The following is an 18,593-nucleotide window of genomic DNA, read 5'->3' on the forward strand; positions in this document are numbered from 1 at the left end:
CAACAACAACAACAACAACAACAAAACCCAATCCCACATAAGTGGGGTATTGAGAAGGTAAGATGTAGATAATCATTCCCCTATTCTAGAATAAAAACAATGTTGGCTCGATTATCGAGTTTGTATATGGCTTTATGTAAATAAAATAAAGACGTACACAAACTCGATAATCTTGAGAGCATCGAAGTGGAACAACTCCAACAAGTTCAATACTACGATAGATGGGAAACATAGCTATGTTGTTGTCTATAAGATCCCCAGAAAGATGCGCGATCGTGAAATGTGATTTACTAATGCCATGTGCGTAATTTGTATCGTAATGTAAAACATGTATCTTTGGCCGACAGACGATTGCCACGTGATTCCAAAATTTGGGGGGTGTGTAACATCCCGCGTTTTTCCGTTAAATTATTTTTAACGCCGTCTTTTTTTTTATTTTATATCCTCGGTATCTCGATTCGTATCCTCCATTAGCTACATTCTTACAATATTTTCGTTGTTGGATTATAACGTCTCCCGTACTCTCGTGTAACTTAAAATAATTCGTTTGGTTAATTCCCGCACCCGATTACAAACTAGAGGGACTAGACTTGTCAAAAGACCAAACCTTTGACTAGGTCAAAGTGGTCAAACCACCTCCTCCATTCATTATCCTCTCCATTTTCTCTTTTTCTTTAATACTTCCCTATTTTTCTTAAATTCTCCATTACAAAGATTCATCATCCATTCATGATCTAGCAAACTTCAATCAAAACAAAATACATATTTGGAATCCTCTCTTCATCCTCTTCAATTTGATACCAACTTCATCTCATTTGGGTAACTTTCTAAAATCACTAATTTTATGTGTTCTTGAGATTTTTGAGTTATAAAGTTGTTAATTAGTGTCTATGGCTCATTGTGATGTCGTGTATGTAATTTGTATGCTCGATTTGTTGTTTTTGGTGTAACTAGCTTGAATATGAAAAATGCTTGCTTAATCTTGTGTTTTGGATGCTCATATGTTGTTAGATTGTTAAAGTCCATGTTTAATTGTGTTACTAGTATCATTAGCTTCGTTTTGGTGTATAGGTTGATTAAGAAAACTTCAAGAACATGATTAGTGATTTTGTGAACTTGGATTAGGATTTGATAAGCTTTATATGAACTTTTGGTGCATCAAATGCTATGAATTCTTGTTGATAAGTGTTTGGTTGCAATGTGTGCTTGATTACCTTCAAAACGGCATATCATACATGTAAATTGGTTGCCCGAATCATGAAATGCGTTTTTAGAACTTGAAACTTTGATTATGAACGTTTAATGCGGTTTTGGGTTGTTGTAAGTGTTGAATTGCTTGATGAAATGTGTCTAGGTGTTTTCCTCGTCAAATTACCTTTCCGATGATATAAGATACATGTTCTAATTGTTTGCGGATCATAAGATGTGGTTATTTGGTTTTAGCTCGTGCATACTTGTGAAAAACAGAAAAGTGTCTGCCCAGATGGTGGCGCGGCGCGCCCCATCCCCGCGCGGCGCGCGGATTAGCCTGGCCAGATTCTGCTTCATTTGGCACATTTCACGCGAAATGTTTGACTAGCTATCGACCTCCGATTCACATGAAACTTGTTCTAATATACTTATATATGAATAATTAGCATAGAAAAATAGTCCTGGACCCGACCCGAACATGTTGTCTTTTTCGTTGACTTTGACCCGACCAAAGTTTGACTTTTTGTCAAACTTAACCAAATGATTATGCAATCTTTCTAACATGATTCTTTACTTGTATCTTGCATGAAACTTGACAATTTGATTCACATGCTTTATAATCGAGTCGTAACGAGCCAAGGACTAATTGAACATCTTTGACCGTTTGTGTTTACCGTTATTGATATAACATATATGTTTAGGTCAAGACTAGCTTTGTCTTTGCACGCGTTTACTTGTTGAAGTACTTTATTAATTCTTGCACTCAAGGTGAGATCATAGTCCCACTTTTTTTTTTCAATCACTTTTATTCTTTACATCGTGGGCTGAGAAACACATACATTTCATACTTATATACTTTTCATGCTTTTACATTGTGAACAAATACGAATACAAAGATGCATACGAGTTTGAACAAAAGTCCTCAATCCAATTATCATTAGTTCCACTTGCAGGGTGTAAGTGTAAGCGTGTAATTATGTTGTGTGGCCATACGGGTTTAACAAACCCTCATTCAGACGGTTCGCTACCGTTAGTGAATGAAATATAATTTCAACAATGTATAGTGTAAGTTCTAACACTAAATTCAAAAATTCAGAGGGAAGATTCAGTTAAGCCTTGATAATTGGGTGCTCGTGATACAAATACTATTTTGGAATGTGAACGATTTTGGTTAAGCAATTCATAAAGAACCTTGTGGTTCAATACATTTTACTTACTAAACCTATGATTTCACCAACGTTTTCGTTGACAGATTCTTCTATGTTTTTCTCAGGTTTTGAATGCTTAAGTGATACATGCTTCCGCACTCTTTTGATACTTGCTTGGATGTCGAGTATACAAGCATATTTGGAGCATCTTTTTGGCTACTTTTAAATTGTGTCGCATAGGTTTCAATTGTACGTTTAACATTGTAATGTAACTAGCCGTCGAACTTCTTTTGTAAACTTGAAACACCCTTTTACATTGAAATGAATACGACATATTTTGGTCAAACGTTGTCTTAAAGACTTATGACCATGTAATGGGACCTACGTAGTCGACGCCGTCACTTGACGATTTGTCGGGGTCGCTACAAGTGGTATCAGAGCCTTGGTTGTAGGGATTTAGAGTTCATTTGTGTCCACCCCGAGTCATAGGGTACATAGGTGAATCTAAACTACAACCGGCATATAGACTGAAGTAGGAATTACTTGACTATTTGTGCATTATACTCGAACTTTTCTATCATATCTAAGTCGTATTAGATCTTAATCTTACGTTGATAAATTTTGTTGACGCGCCACCTTGACTTTATAAAGTAATGTTAAATGCACATGTGAATCAGGGTAATATAATTTCCGGGATTATATTACAGTGATTCACATGGACGTTCCGACATTATGACATAAAGAATTTAAGGCGAGTCAAGGAAATTTTTTTTTTCTCTTTATCCTCATTCCATATCACGGTTAGTATTATTGAGAATACTAACCAACGATATTCTTGTGTTTTGAAGGAATAATGGCTCGTCGACGCGCTCCTCTCGAAACTCCCGAACAAGCCCTCCAACGTATGATAGCCACTGCCGTGGATGCGGCCATGGCCGGTCACTCCTCCAACAACAACAATAACAACAATCATCACAACAACAACAATGGAGCCGGAAATTCCAACGAAGGATGCTCCTATAAGAATTTCATGGGGTGCAAACCTCACACTTTTGATGGAACCGGGGGACCGGTTGTGCTCACCCGATGGTTTGAGCAAACGGAAGCCGTCTTTAGCATAAGCGGTTGTCGAGACCAAGACAAGGTTAGATATTCCACTCACACCTTCGCCGGTATCGCTCTCACATGGTGAAATTCGTATGTACAATCGGTGGGTATCCACGAAGCCCACGCTCTCTCTTGGGCCGACTTAAGAGGAAAGATGATCACCGAATATTTTCCTCGCGAAGAAACCCGAAGGCTCGAACAAGAGCTAAGAGCTCTGAAAGCGGTCGGGAACGACCTTAAGGCCTATAATCAACAATTCTCCGAACTTGCTTTGATGTGCCCAAATCTTGTGAACCCCGAATCTTTAAGGGTTGAACTTCACATGGATGGTCTCCCCAAGAGCATCAAACAAGGAGTAATGTCATCCAAACCCGCTAACCACCAAGAGGCTTTGAATATGGCCCGTCAATTGATTGAAACAGTAGACGAGATTGAAGTGCCGGCACCTAAAGCCGAGGATAAGTCGGGTGACAACAAAAGAAAATGGGAAGCCCCCCAATCAAGCAATTACAACAACCTCGCCAAGAAGCCCTTCATCCCCAACGGCAAGAAAGGTTATACCGGACACCTACCGTATTGTAACGAGTGCTACAAACATCATTTAGGCGAATGTGGCAAACCATTTTGCTTGAAGTGTCAAAGAAGTGGCCATGTAGCCCACAATTGTAGGAATACCGCTCCCGTCGCTCAAAAGGAGCCCAATGCACCCAAGACGGGTGTTTGTTTTGAATGTGGCCAACCGGGTCATTTTAGGAGTGCGTGCCCAAATAAGAAAATCAACCCCAACACCCGCCGTTGAACTTCCAACATCGACACCTAGGATGCCCGAGACGACGATGGACTAGTCACGGGTACGTTTCTTCACAACCAACCGTATATTTCATACTTATTCAATTCGGTTACAGCTAGACGTTTTATAACCAAGACTTTGACTCGTACCCTTTGCACTCCACCTTTTCCCCTAGACCCTACTTAGGCAATTTAAGTGACCGATGGAAATATTGTGTGCCTATAAATTTTATCGGAGGGGATACGTTAAGAATTTCGACTTGACACCTATAGAACTAAGGAGCCCAAAACCTATTCGTTAAGGAGAAACTATTTTCCCTACAATTGTGTTTAGATGATTGCTAACTAAGTAATTTTCGGTTGGAAACCGATACCCTCTTCCTTGTATCCATGACCTCATGATTTTTGCATGAATCCCGGGTGCGTCCTAAAACGACATCCGTTCCGGTGACGATGTCTCCTAATCCATTTTCGAACTCGCAACGTTAGTTGTAAATCTATCTTAGTACCATTCTAGGACTCCGTCCGTATTCATGAACCTCCTAAACCGCATATGCAAACTTATCTAGACAAATCCGTTATCGTATTTATTGATGATATCTTAACCTATTCAAGTGAAGAAGGAAACGAACAACTTTACCGTCTTACGCTCGAACTGTTGAGAAAAGAGCAACTCTATACCAAATTCTCCGAGTGGGAATTTTTGTTGAACAAAGTCCAATTTTCTAGACCATGATGCTAATGGTCGAGGCATTACAACCAATCTCGAAATCAAGCCACACGTAATCAGGGAACTCTCCCAACTCAGACTTATACTCGTAAAATCTTAGATCTCACCGGTTGTTACCAAAGATTCAATTTCAACTTTTCCTCGTGATGCTTGTTCTTTACCCTCGATAACTCATTAAGGTAGAAATCTAAACCTCTACGTGCCCGAATCTTGAACGTGATTATTCACACCAACCTTGCTAGCTTAATTCGTATAGCACCAGATGGAACTCAAATATGGAAATAATTCTACTTGAACGCCTGAAAGGCATACTTTCTCGACTCGAAATAAAGGAAAACTGAAAATCGTTATTTAGCACGAAAAATTTGAATACTTAATATTGGATCCGATCAATTTTCTCGTCATCACGTACCACATTACATACCTCTGTTATTTCACCGTTACCGTCTGATATTACTGGAACTTAAGAAAACCCATGATCCAAGGATACTTCACTCTTCTTTGACTTAACGTCCTTGTGTTTCGGATAATCGGTCAACTACTATTCAACCCCGAACTATAAAACTACGTGTACTATCTTGTTTCTTTTTCAAACCTCAACTTTTGACAACTAGATGCACGATATGGCAACCTCGAGATGTAAACTCACTCTACTCTAAGTTCTCATTTCACTTCTATCTTCATCGCTCGCACCCCCGTATGAGGAAACTCCTTGTAACATTTCTCAATGGATAGAGAAACTCTTCATATTACATTAGTATTCGCCACGAGGGTGAATAGTCCTAACGAACATTTTCGAACCCTAACTAACTTGTTCAAACATATCTTACGGAATTCTTTTCCAATACAGTGTACCATTGCCAATTACCTCGGATCAAAATACTCGTATCGCTTCTAGTTTCGCAAGAGACCTTGGGAACCCGCTTAGACATATGTACCGCGTATCTTCCACAAACCGACGAACTGAACAAACGAACGAATTACATCATGAAAGGACATGTTTCAAACTTGTATGGTCGCTTTTAGTTGATTTCTCCCACTACGGTTACCATTCGTGTACTAACGCCGCACTTCCGAAACCCTATAGGACCGCAAATGTCATACCCCTATTCGTTGGACCAACGCATGTGGCAAGCAAACACCGAAATCTGAACTTCATCAAGAAACAACAATTGAGATCATTCAAGTCCGAGAAGGGCTCGAGACGACCCGTAGTTGCCATAAGAGTTATACCAAACTTAGATGAAAACCTCACAAAGTCCCAGTGTGTGACCGCGTAATATTGAGAAACTACACCTTGGAAAGGTGTAATCCATTTGGGAAATCGAGGAAGGTTATATCCGCAATATTGATCCTTTTGAAACCTTGGGGCGCATTGGAACCGCTCCCTACCGTTTAGAGCTGCCGACTCAATTAAGTTTCCGTTTACCTTACATTTCGTGTAACAACTTAGAAACGTGTCCTGCGGAACAGGAATGTGCAATCCTTCTAGATGCACCAAACATTGATGACAAACTCTCCTTCATGGGAAATCTGGTTGAAATCATGGATCGTGAACCCAAACCTCAACACTACGTAACACCCCGACTATCCGGATTCGTGGAATGTCCAAGAAAGTGCCTTCACTCCTTCGTAGAGTTACAACACTAGGTCTCGAGTAAGAGACGTCGATTATTACTTCCAACTAAATTTCGGGACGAAATTTCTTTTGAGGTGTGGATAATGTAACATCCCGCATTTTTCCGTTAAATTATTTTTAACGCCGTCTTTTTTATTTTATTTTATATCCTTGGTATCTCGATTCGTATCCTCCATTAGCTACATTCTTACAATATTTTCGTTGTTGGATTATAACGTCTCCCGTACTCTCGTGTAACTTAAAATAATTCGTTTGGTTAATTCCCGCACCCGATTACAAACTAGAGGGACTAGACTTGTCAAAAGACCAAACCTTTGACTAGGTCAAAGTGGTCAAACCACCTCCTCCATTCATTATCCTCTCCATTTTCTCTTTTTCTTTAATACTTCCCTATTTTTCTTAAATTCTCCATTACAAAGATTCATCATCCATTCATGATCTAGCAAACTTCAATCAAAACAAAATACATATTTGGAATCCTCTCTTCATCCTCTTCAATTTGATACCAACTTCATCTCATTTGGGTAACTTTCTAAAATCACTAATTTTATGTGTTCTTGAGATTTTTGAGTTATAAAGTTGTTAATTAGTGTCTATGGCTCATTGTGATGTCGTGTATGTAATTTGTATACTCGATTTGTTGTTTTTGGTGTAACTAGCTTGAATATGAAAAATGCTTGCTTAATCTTGTGTTTTGGATGCTCATATGTTGTTAGATTGTTAAAGTCCATGTTTTAATTGTGTTACTAGTATCATTAGCTTCGTTTTGGTGTATAGGTTGATTAAGAAAACTTCAAGAACATGATTAGTGATTTTGTGAACTTGGATTAGGATTTGATAAGCTTTATATGAACTTTTGGTGCATCAAATGCTATGAATTGTTGTTGATAAGTGTTTGGTTGCAATTTGTGCTTGATTACCTTCAAAACGGCATATCATACATGTAAATTGGTTGCCCGAATCATGAAATGCGTTTTTAGAACTTGAAACTTTGATTATGAACGTTTAATGCGGTTTTGGGTTGTTGTAAGTGTTGAATTGCTTGATGAAATGTGTCTAGGTGTTTTCCTCGTCAAATTACCTTTCCGATGATATAAGATACATGTTCTAATTGTTTGCGGATCATAAGATGTGGTTATTTGGTTTTAGCTCGTGCATACTTGTGAAAAACAGAAAAGTGTCTGCCCAGATGGTGGCGCGGCGCGCCCCATCCCCGCGCGGCGCGCGGATTAGCCTGGCCAGATTCTGCTTCATTTGGCACATTTCACGCGAAATGTTTGACTAGCTATCGACCTCCGATTCACATGAAACTTGTTCTAATATACTTATATATGAATAATTAGCATAGAAAAATAGTCCGGGACCCGACCCGAACATGTTGTCTTTTTCGTTGACTTTGACCAGACCAAAGTTTGACTTTTTGTCAAACTTAACCAAATGATTATGCAATCTTTCTAACATGATTCTTTACTTGTATCTTGCATGAAACTTGACAATTTGATTCACATGCTTTATAATCGAGTCGTAACGAGCCAAGGACTAATTGAACATCTTTGACCGTTTGTGTTTACCGTTATTGATATAACATATATGTTTAGGTCAAGACTAGCTTTGTCTTTGCACGCGTTTACTTGTTGAAGTACTTTATTAATTCTTGCACTCAAGGTGAGATCATAGTCCCACTTTTTTTTTTTTCAATCACTTTTATTCTTTACATCGTGGGCTGAGAAACACATACATTTCATACTTATATACTTTTCATGCTTTTACATTGTGAACAAATACGAATACAAAGATGCATACGAGTTTGAACAAAAGTCCTCAATCCAATTATCATTAGTTCCACTTGCAGGGTGTAAGTGTAAGCGTGTAATTATGTTGTGTGGCCATACGGGTTTAACAAACCCTCATTCAGACGGTTCGCTACCGTTAGTGAATGAAATATAATTTCAACAATGTATAGTGTAAGTTCTAACACTAAATTCAAAAATTCAGAGGGAAGATTCAGTTAAGCCTTGATAATTGGGTGCTCGTGATACAAATACTATTTTGGAATGTGAACGATTTTGGTTAAGCAATTCATAAAGAACCTTGTGGTTTAATACATTTTACTTACTAAACCTATGATTTCACCAACGTTTTCGTTGACAGATTCTTCTATGTTTTTCTCAGGTTTTGAATGCTTAAGTGATACATGCTTCCGCACTCTTTTGATACTTGCTTGGATGTCGAGTATACATGCATATTTGGAGCATCTTTTAGGCTACTTTTAAATTGTGTCGCATAGGTTTCAATTGTACGTTTAACATTGTAATGTAACTAGCCGTCGAACTTCTTTTGTAAACTTGAAACACCCTTTTACATTGAAATGAATGCGACATATTTTGGTCAAACGTTGTCTTAAAGACTTATGACCATGTAATGGGACCTACGTAGTCGACGCCGTCACTTGACGATTTGTCGGGGTCGCTACAGGGTGGGATGATAGTGATCCAAGATTAGGTGAACATTACAATGAGGTTTTCAATAAAGTACGGAGAGGTAAACACGCAGCTGGAGAAAGTCACCGATCAGAACAACTGAGAACTCTAATTTCTATGGTAAGTGCTGTAAAATTAAGGTGCCTAGTCATCTTTCGTTATGCAAATCTCTTTTATCTATAATAACAAAACTGAAAATGGGTCATTCTAAGTTGTTTCAACTAATCCTAGCCATTCATTAATTAATGATCACTAATCTAGACCATCCGTTTTTCACTAATCCCTCATAATCAAGTACCTGATTTGTTTGATTAACAAAAAAACCCTTTTGTCACTAGATTAATGGATCTGCAATTGGATAATGATTGTTTCAGCAAATCTCGCATCACCGAAAAAACCCTAGGTTTCTTCCGCAAAAACGTCGAGGATATCTTATGAAAACATGCACATCTGTAGAACACAAACACTAATCCATTCTACCTTCATGTAATTCAATCATCGTGATTAGTGTGCCGATAAACCGTATTAAAACATAGTCGTTGTCGATTCCTATTTATAAGGTATGTTATTTGTTAGGTGATTAATGTTTATGTTTTTATATATAAAAGTTTCTAATCACCTAATTGAATATTAGATCTTTGCTTCGTTAAGGTTATATGTTTATGGTTCATGTTTAGATCATACATGCTAAGCATCATAATATTATCTTATTATTGTTTTGTGATTCAATTTTATTACTAAATAAAGCATATCAATTGCTTCTGTCCGCAACAAAAACACAACATCCTAATCAGTTATGAAGTATTAACATTTTATTCTGTAGTCTTACACTTTATTTTGCATAGTCTTTGAATACAACGTAAGAGTTAAGCATTCGATGAATCTGACTCAATTGATTCAACTCTAAATATCATAAAATAGGCGTTCAACCTTAATTTCCTCTCCAAAAAACACACCATAATTCATTCACGCCCTAAAATCAAATTCGATAATGAAATCTTCATTCACCTAAATCGAATTCGCATACCCTTAAATCAAAAGAAGATGTTTTTTGATTTTGATATGAATTAAACAATAATATTGATCCCAATCCATTTAAGTTGCAGATTCGGATTCGATTGTATCAAAACATGTCGAGAGTTTAAAGTTTTCTAATCAATCACCTATAGTCGACTATTAAGTGAATGGGATCCTTTTAGTCTTCAACTTAAAGTTTAGAAACTCGGGTAATCACATTCTATTTCAATTACTTTGAATGAACTCAGTTCATATCGGATCACAAATACAATTATTTATGCTATAGTCTGCTCCAAATTCATTGTCTTTATGATGTATGTTTGTGTTTTTATGATGATTGTTAGTCTAAAGTTTGATGTAAGTCTGATATGTTCTAAATAATACTGATATTTAAATTGTTGTTCACAAAATATTTGTATGAATTTGTTTATTAAATTTTACATGTATAGTGATCATGTGACGATGAATCTACTTATTAAGATATGACTATAATTGTTAGTTAATAATCAATATCAAATAAATATGATGAATAGTTAAGACAACAAAATTGTCAGATCTGATTAAGTTTATCAAGAGATGACTAAAATTGTTAGTTTTATGTAGTCAAATAATAGTGATTAATGAATAAGGATACTGAAAAATCATGTGTTCATAACTCGCAATATGTTATGTGATTATGTAATGAATCTGCGTTATGTAAATGTTAAACACATTAAGCACACTAGCAATCATAACAGCCATCATGTCTTCAATCCAAGTTTTTACTCACAGTGGAATCAGGAAATGTAATGATGACTACAACATCAAGGTGAAAGTGCATTTTGTATGGAAGAAGTACTGGGCCAATAATCCATCCTCCGTGTCATCTCTGAAAATGGTCCTGGTGGACCAACAGGTATCGAATTGCTATCTTATACATTTAAATATAAGAATGATAAAGTACATGATGATCGATCATGTACTGTGTTAACATGAATATTTGAGATGAATCAAATACGTAGGTTTATTTTAAATAACTGGGTGTATTAGGCGATTAACGATTTCTTGAACGTGTGTAAAAACTATCAAACGTAGGCGAAGGATGGTACTGGATACAAATATGTGAGAGATATATTGAGAGAAGAAATAAACGCTACGTACTGAGACGTATATTAATATCCATTCAATCTCGATGGGTCATCGTTGGTGAGTGTGATAACGTTTTTAAATATGTGTTTGCATCTATGGCTATTACATCGCTTGCAGGTAAATCCTCTATTCATTTGTTTGCGAGTCTTTAATTTTTAATATACATTTACAGAGTATAGAATTAATCTGTAAATTCAGTTCAGGGACTGCTTTTTTTTTTACACATGTTCAGTCAGGGCGTATGCGTGGATTTCGGCAACGCTAATCAAGGTCAATCTAGATTTGGAAAATTGGTTTAAGATTTTTTAAGTGCTACTGATTTTCAGGTTGTTGTACATGTTGAGTTTACACTAGGTGGATTGGGTTGTGTATTATGTCAAGTGGTTGTCTTATTTTTATAGGGTTTCATTTGGCCGGGTCAATTCTGAGTTGAATGTGTACAGAGTATGTTATATTGAAGTGACTTTTTCTATCATTGTGTCATTTAAGTATGTTTCCTTGAGTTACTTGCAACCTATTAATTCATACCATTTAACCTTTATAAGCTGACTTTTTAATTTTTGACCCATTTCAAATATTACATTTAGTACAGGTTATGATGGTTTTTATCAACCAGAATATATTCAAGTCTGCACTAATTCATAAATTTGTTCGTTTTTCATTTTACAGGTTTTGATATCATTCTGCATCGGTACCTTTGGTTATATTGTAAGTTAAGTTCTGTCCCCTTTCACCGCATCACACTCGATATGGTGATCCGTTCTTTAGAGCATGTTTTGCAGTACGAGGAACAGAATATCAGAAAAGCCGTTCCGTTAGCTCTTGGTCTCCTATGCATTTCGAACCTTAAGGTCCATGTTTTGAAACTAATTAGTAATACCTTTTGTTATATTTGATGATAGGATGTAGTGGACTGTGTGGTTGATGAAGCTTTTTTTATTGATTATACAAGGTTAGTTTATAGAGTTTCAAATTACTTCTTGATTAGTCTTATAAATAAGCCCCGCAAATTCGCGGGCATTAAGCTAGTTGATATTATAAAAAATGAAAAAATAAAAATTTAATGATCTTGAAGACTCAAACACTCATGCTATTTGAAAGAGCACTAGTTTATAGTCTTTCTGGTTTAAGACACCTAGATAACCAATATCACTAGTTGCATTAGTTAATTTGGTAAGTTTTATAATAAAGGACGATTTTTCACTTATTTTACACTAGTTTTTGGAGATTGACTACTTTAATTATGATTAATTAACCAAAAGCGATATACATTTTAATGACTCTATTAATTGAGTCAACAATAAGCGTCGATTTATTTGTGATTTGGATGTTGCTTAGAGTCTAAATTTAACTACATGAGTGTTCAAAACCCATGGAAATTTGATTATACCATTTTCAAGGTGTCTCACGCTTTTTTTTAACCAATTATTGACCGGAGGTTCATTTGAAAGCAATCTCTCTATCCATTGAACATTGAGAGGAAGGAATTTCTCTACTCTTATGGTGTTCCACTCTGGGTGGAGAAATGTCTTCTCTTTATTCTAGGATAGGCGAATGATTGTCTACATCTTACTTCTCCCATACTCCACTTATGTAGGATTATTTGTTGTTGTTGTTGTTGTTGTTGTTGTTGTTGTTGCTGTTAATGTTGTTGTTGTTGTTGTTGCTGTTGTTGTTGTTGCTGCTGTTACTGCCTGTTGTTATTGTTGTTGTCGTTGTCATCGTCATCATCGCCGTCGTCACTGCCGCTGGTGCTGCTGTTATTGCTGCTGCTTTTGTATATACATTTTCTTTTGGTTCACGATTTCTTCCTTTTCATGCTCAAGGTTGTGGCTGCTTTCCATGGAGCAGGAAGTAATTCTGAATTGGAGTTTTTGTGGATGTTTAATATAGGGGTGACTGGGTGAGCAAGAGTACCTAATTACCGTAATCGAACTGATGCGGTTATATGTCCATATGTGTGCTCCTAGTTCTTATTGTCATCGTGTATAGTTTGCTCATCGTGTATTAGTGTGTTGTGTGTTTCTTAGTTTCTGCAGTGTGCTGTTTCTCCACTTGTGACGATCGCTCCAAATCCATATGGACGAACACGTCATTCATCGATTTCATTGCGAGGTATTTGACCTCTATATGATATGTTTTGTAAACATTGCATTCTTTTGAAAAGGCACACCATAAATGAATATTTAAATCAAAGGTTTTCGACATCTGATGATTTCTACATATAGACAATCACCGTAAATAATAGTTTACAATAGTACTTCCATTGACAATGCAGTCAAAATAAGATACATGGTGATGATTTGGTGAATGCAACGTTTCCTTGAAAAATATGCCATGTAAGACTCCATGCACATAGCTTGTCTAATATATAAGCAAACAGCGGAAGACTTCTAGGGAACATGAGAATAAACATGCTAACAAGTGTCAACACAAAGGTTGGTGAGTTCATAGTTTTAGTGTTTCGCATAATCTGTATATAAAGGTGGATCACAAGATTTCAGTTGTTCCATCCAGAAACGTTTATCAAAATATTCTACGAAATTGAGCACCCTGGTAACTAAACTTAACGTATATATAATTTGAACCTTTTGTATAATCATCTTAATAATACACGCAAACCAACGTGTACGCTTCTCAAATAGCATACGTCCGTTAAAAGGCTAGTGCTCTAGCTCGAACGGGGATATCAAGCCCTATGGATCCATATACTACTACTCGCGCCCACCAGTTCTTATAACCGGCAGTTACTAGTTACCAAAGCTAAGGGATTTTCGGTTCAAACTCAGTGTAGAATTAAGTATGTACTTGTATCCATTGCGTTTTTAAAATAAAGTGCATGTATTCTCAGCCCAAAAATATAGATTGCAAAAGCAATTAAAATGGGAGCAAATGAAACTCACCTTAGCAGCATATAAAGTCGTTCACCAAAACGTGACCGAAACTCTGACCAAATAACCGTAGATCTCAACCTAGAGAACATATGTTGGTCAATAAATGTCTATCAAGCTAGGTCAGGTCATAGTGTATCACAATCCTAATGCTCGAGATCGACATACAAAAGTTATCCAAAGTCGTTTCAAAAAGTCAATTTTGACAATAATTTAACAAAACGAGACATACCTTATATAAGGAGTCATTTACTCGGTTGGTAATATTCAAAAATCCAATTTATCAATCTTACAAACAAGTTGTTTAAATATTAATTGCAGATTCATAAACAATTCCAATTAACGTCAATTATAATTCAGTTGATCATATCCTTTAATCCGTTCATCGAAACTATTCGATATCTAAATGAAAAGTTATTGATTTTTTGCCAGCTTTCCAAAAACATGTATATCATATACCTTTTACCAGTAATATATGTATTTAATTCGTGATTCATTATAAACTGTTTAGCGACGAAATTTAGCATACAAGCATGTATAAATATATATACTCGAGCACTAGACATGGATACACAATTAATATATAAAATATAAAATATGAGTGCTTACGTATCAGTATTGAGATTCAATATTGTAGGAAAGTACGTAGACATAACGGAGATGATAAACACTAGGTTTGATTCACAAATATACCCCCGAACATTACCCATAACCTCCTTGGCAATAACTCATAATTTCCTTAGTTCTATCTCGCTTGAAAACCATTTTGAAAGTGACACGCTCATAACCTCGTCGTAGTATTTTATGTATAATACTAATTAATAATAATATTAATAATAATAATTAATAAGATTAAAAATAATATTAATCTTAATAATAATAATAATAATAATAATAATAATAATAATAATAATAATAATAATCTTAATAATAATAATAATAATTTAAATACGGAGGAAGTAATATAAATAAATATGTGTGTGTGGCAAACAACTGAACTCGCGAGCTTTTATAATGTTTTCTGAATCTGATGCCCATGCGATCGCATGGGCTTCTAGTGCAAATGCCATGCGATCGCATGGCCTGCCTGGACAGCTCACATCTCTTTTGTACACTAGCTTGTCGACATATTTTTTAATTATAAATATAATATAATTAATTTATATAATTAATTATATATTATATTAAATTCACGTGCATAGTGGACTTGTAATTTTTGTTCCGATAAGTCGTACGTCGTCACTCGACTTATGTCCCGGTTCCGGTTTCTCGAACACATTTTCGTACGCTTAGAAAACTCGCAATTTACGTTTTGTGACTCGTACCTTTGTCAAAATATAATCTTAAATTATCAATAAACTATATCATTCAAAGTGTATCTTAAACTTTCGAGTGTTTTGGTCATTTACTTCTATAAATCATTGTCTCGCTATTTGTTAATATATATATAATAACAAATCGTTTTATGACCAAGTTAATATATATTTTCAGCATTCATAAACACGTTTTAAATATACGTCGCAAATTATTCATACAATTAATATTCCAACTTATCATATATATTCAAATAAATATTTAAACCAATAAGTTTAATGTACGGTATCAAACAATTAATACATTGTTACATTTTCAAGTTATAGTATATATATATGTATCTATATACATATAATTGTTCACGAATCGTCAAGAACAACCGAAAGGTATTTGAATATATGAAAGTAGTTCAAAAATTTTGAGATTTAGTTTTACAGACTTTGCTTATCGTGTCGGAAATGTTAATCATACAAAGATTAAGTTTAAATTTGGTTAGAAATTTTCGGGTCATCACAGTACCTACCCGTTAGAGAAATTTCGTCCCGAAATTTGAGTGAGGTCGTCATGACTAACAATAAAAATGTTTTCATGACGTATATTAGTTGATAAATAGAAATTTATTACCGTTGAATAATATGGACAAAACAATCCGATTACTCGAAGTGTATGAGGGAAGTAATCGTAATAGAGTGAAATGGAGAATAGAGATTCGTTTTAACTCTTGACGTAGTAAAAATTGATTTCCGGAATTTAAGGATGCAACAACCCAACCCGTTATCCAATCGACAAAGCTTAAATTTTTTTTTTATTATCAAATCTGGCCAGTTCAGCATTCGGCGAGGCGCGCCCCACTGTGGAGCGGCGCTCCAAAGTGGTCTGTCCACTCTTTCCCTTTTTTGACAAAAAGATCGTCCACTTCCGGGCACTTTTAGACGAAACGGTTTTCACAACACGATAAAGTAAGTAAAACTAACACGTTTTCATAATAAAACAAGTTTTACAACTCCGGGCCCACATCGACCCAATTTACAACAAGTGACCATTTCGACCCATTTTAGTTTAATACAAAACTTAGACCGAGCATGGCGATTGGGGATACGCTACCCAATCCTAATCAATCCAAAGCACGTCCTCTAAAGCAACCTACACAATCCAATGGTTCTCACGATTACCCGAGCCATCACCTCCACACGAATCTATAAAAATGTAAACAACGAGAGAGTAAGCTATGGGAGCTTAGTGAATGCAATAATTATACACATACATATATAATATACCTACTTGCAAACACTTACTCACATACCGCATACATGCTAGCAACACAAATAGCTTATCATCACAAATACAAAGCTATAAACCTCCAATACCACAAGCAAGCACAACAAGAGCATATATATAACCCGAACAATATAATATGCTACACTACAACACAATAACCATGGTTAACCAATAACACAAGGGAATGATACTTCGAATTTCCCATCGGTGTTTGTAACAACCGTTAGTGTACAACGAAATATATCACTAACCCCTAGGCGACACGGACAACGAAATATCCGTTCAAGCAATCGTTAGTGTACAACGAAATATATCACTAACTCTTGGGCAATTTGGACAATGAAATATCCATCGTTAGTGTACAACGAAATATATCACTAACTCTTGGTGGTATAGACACGTATACCCGGCCCCATCCCCCGCCCTACAAATAGATACATTATATACACACATGTATAATAATTCCACTCACCTCGTGAACTCGAGCATTACAAACATGCGCGAAATCCCCACCACACGCGACCGAGAAAGATTTTACCTATAATACGCATATAGGTATACACATAATCAACATACAACCTCATTTGGACTCTCGACCCGCCCGAATGAACAACAAGTGCAAAATATACCCTTTTGCACTTTTAACGCTACCCGAAGGTCCAAAACTAACGAGACTAGTTTCCGCGTTCTCGAAATACCCAAATATGTCAACTTTAACCTTTAAACGCATACTAGCTCGTATTTTACACAAAACCCATTCCATGGTTGACCAAGTTTGACTTTATTGCTAAAACACCAAATTTTAACCTAAAATCACTTCTCGCGAGTAATTACATCAAAAGCATCATTTAACACTTAACAAAAGCGTTTAACATCCAATTAATCCAAATTAGTGTCATCCTCAATTTTGACCCAATTCAAATTGCTCATTTTAACCAAAGTCATAAAACGCCCCAAAATCACTAACGACTAGTGATTATATTTTCAAGACAACCACTAACACTTAAATCAAGTATTTACCTACTTGATTTACCAAAACTTGACTTAAAACTTAATTTAACACCGAATCAAGCTTACTTGTCCCGAAATATCCATTTGACCCATTTTGACCTAAATTAGGGTTTACACCCAAAAACCAAGTCAACACAAGTGTTCTAACGTTTAACCAACACACGCAAGACCCAAACTCATAATTTCATCACTCGAAACCCTAAGTCACCCATTTAGGCTTACTTACTTGAATCTTACCCAAAACCCCCAAATTTCACAATAAAAATGGGTTTATAACACTAACTAACACAACCCTAACTCAAACAATAATCTTAACAATGAAATTCGGATTAGGGTTTACCTCAAGCACCAAAACGAGCTCTAGTAGCTAGAAACACCAAGGAGAACCAAAACCCGCTTCCAATTTGGGCAAAAATCACCATCTTCATCATCCATTCAAGCTTCCTCTCTCTAGAACTCACTCTCTCCCTCTAAGATAAGATGGGAGTGTTGTGTGGATGTCAAAATGATCCAAAAGTGGATCTAAAACTGATATTAAAGCGACAAATCCTTCCATAAGTGAAAGGACCAAAGTACCCCTCATTTACCCTTTAAAAAAGGCTGAAAATTGCATCAGACGGGATCGGAGCGCCGTGCCAAAGAGTGGAGCGCCGCTCCAACCTTCAGGTCAGTTTTCAGCAACTTGTTTTGGCCATAACTTTTTGACCGTAGCTCCGTTTTCGATGAATCAAATATCATTGGAAACGTAATAAGATTTTCTTTCCAATGGTAAGGCTTTGAAACATCAACACAAACTTTATTTGGGGTTGAAAAGATGCGTACACACCTTGTCACTTCAGACAACGTCCAGTTTCCTTCGACGTTCTAGCA

Source organism: Rutidosis leptorrhynchoides, chromosome 8 (assembly GCF_046630445.1).
Source record: "Rutidosis leptorrhynchoides isolate AG116_Rl617_1_P2 chromosome 8, CSIRO_AGI_Rlap_v1, whole genome shotgun sequence".
In the NCBI taxonomy this organism is placed as follows: Eukaryota; Viridiplantae; Streptophyta; class Magnoliopsida; order Asterales; family Asteraceae; genus Rutidosis; species Rutidosis leptorrhynchoides.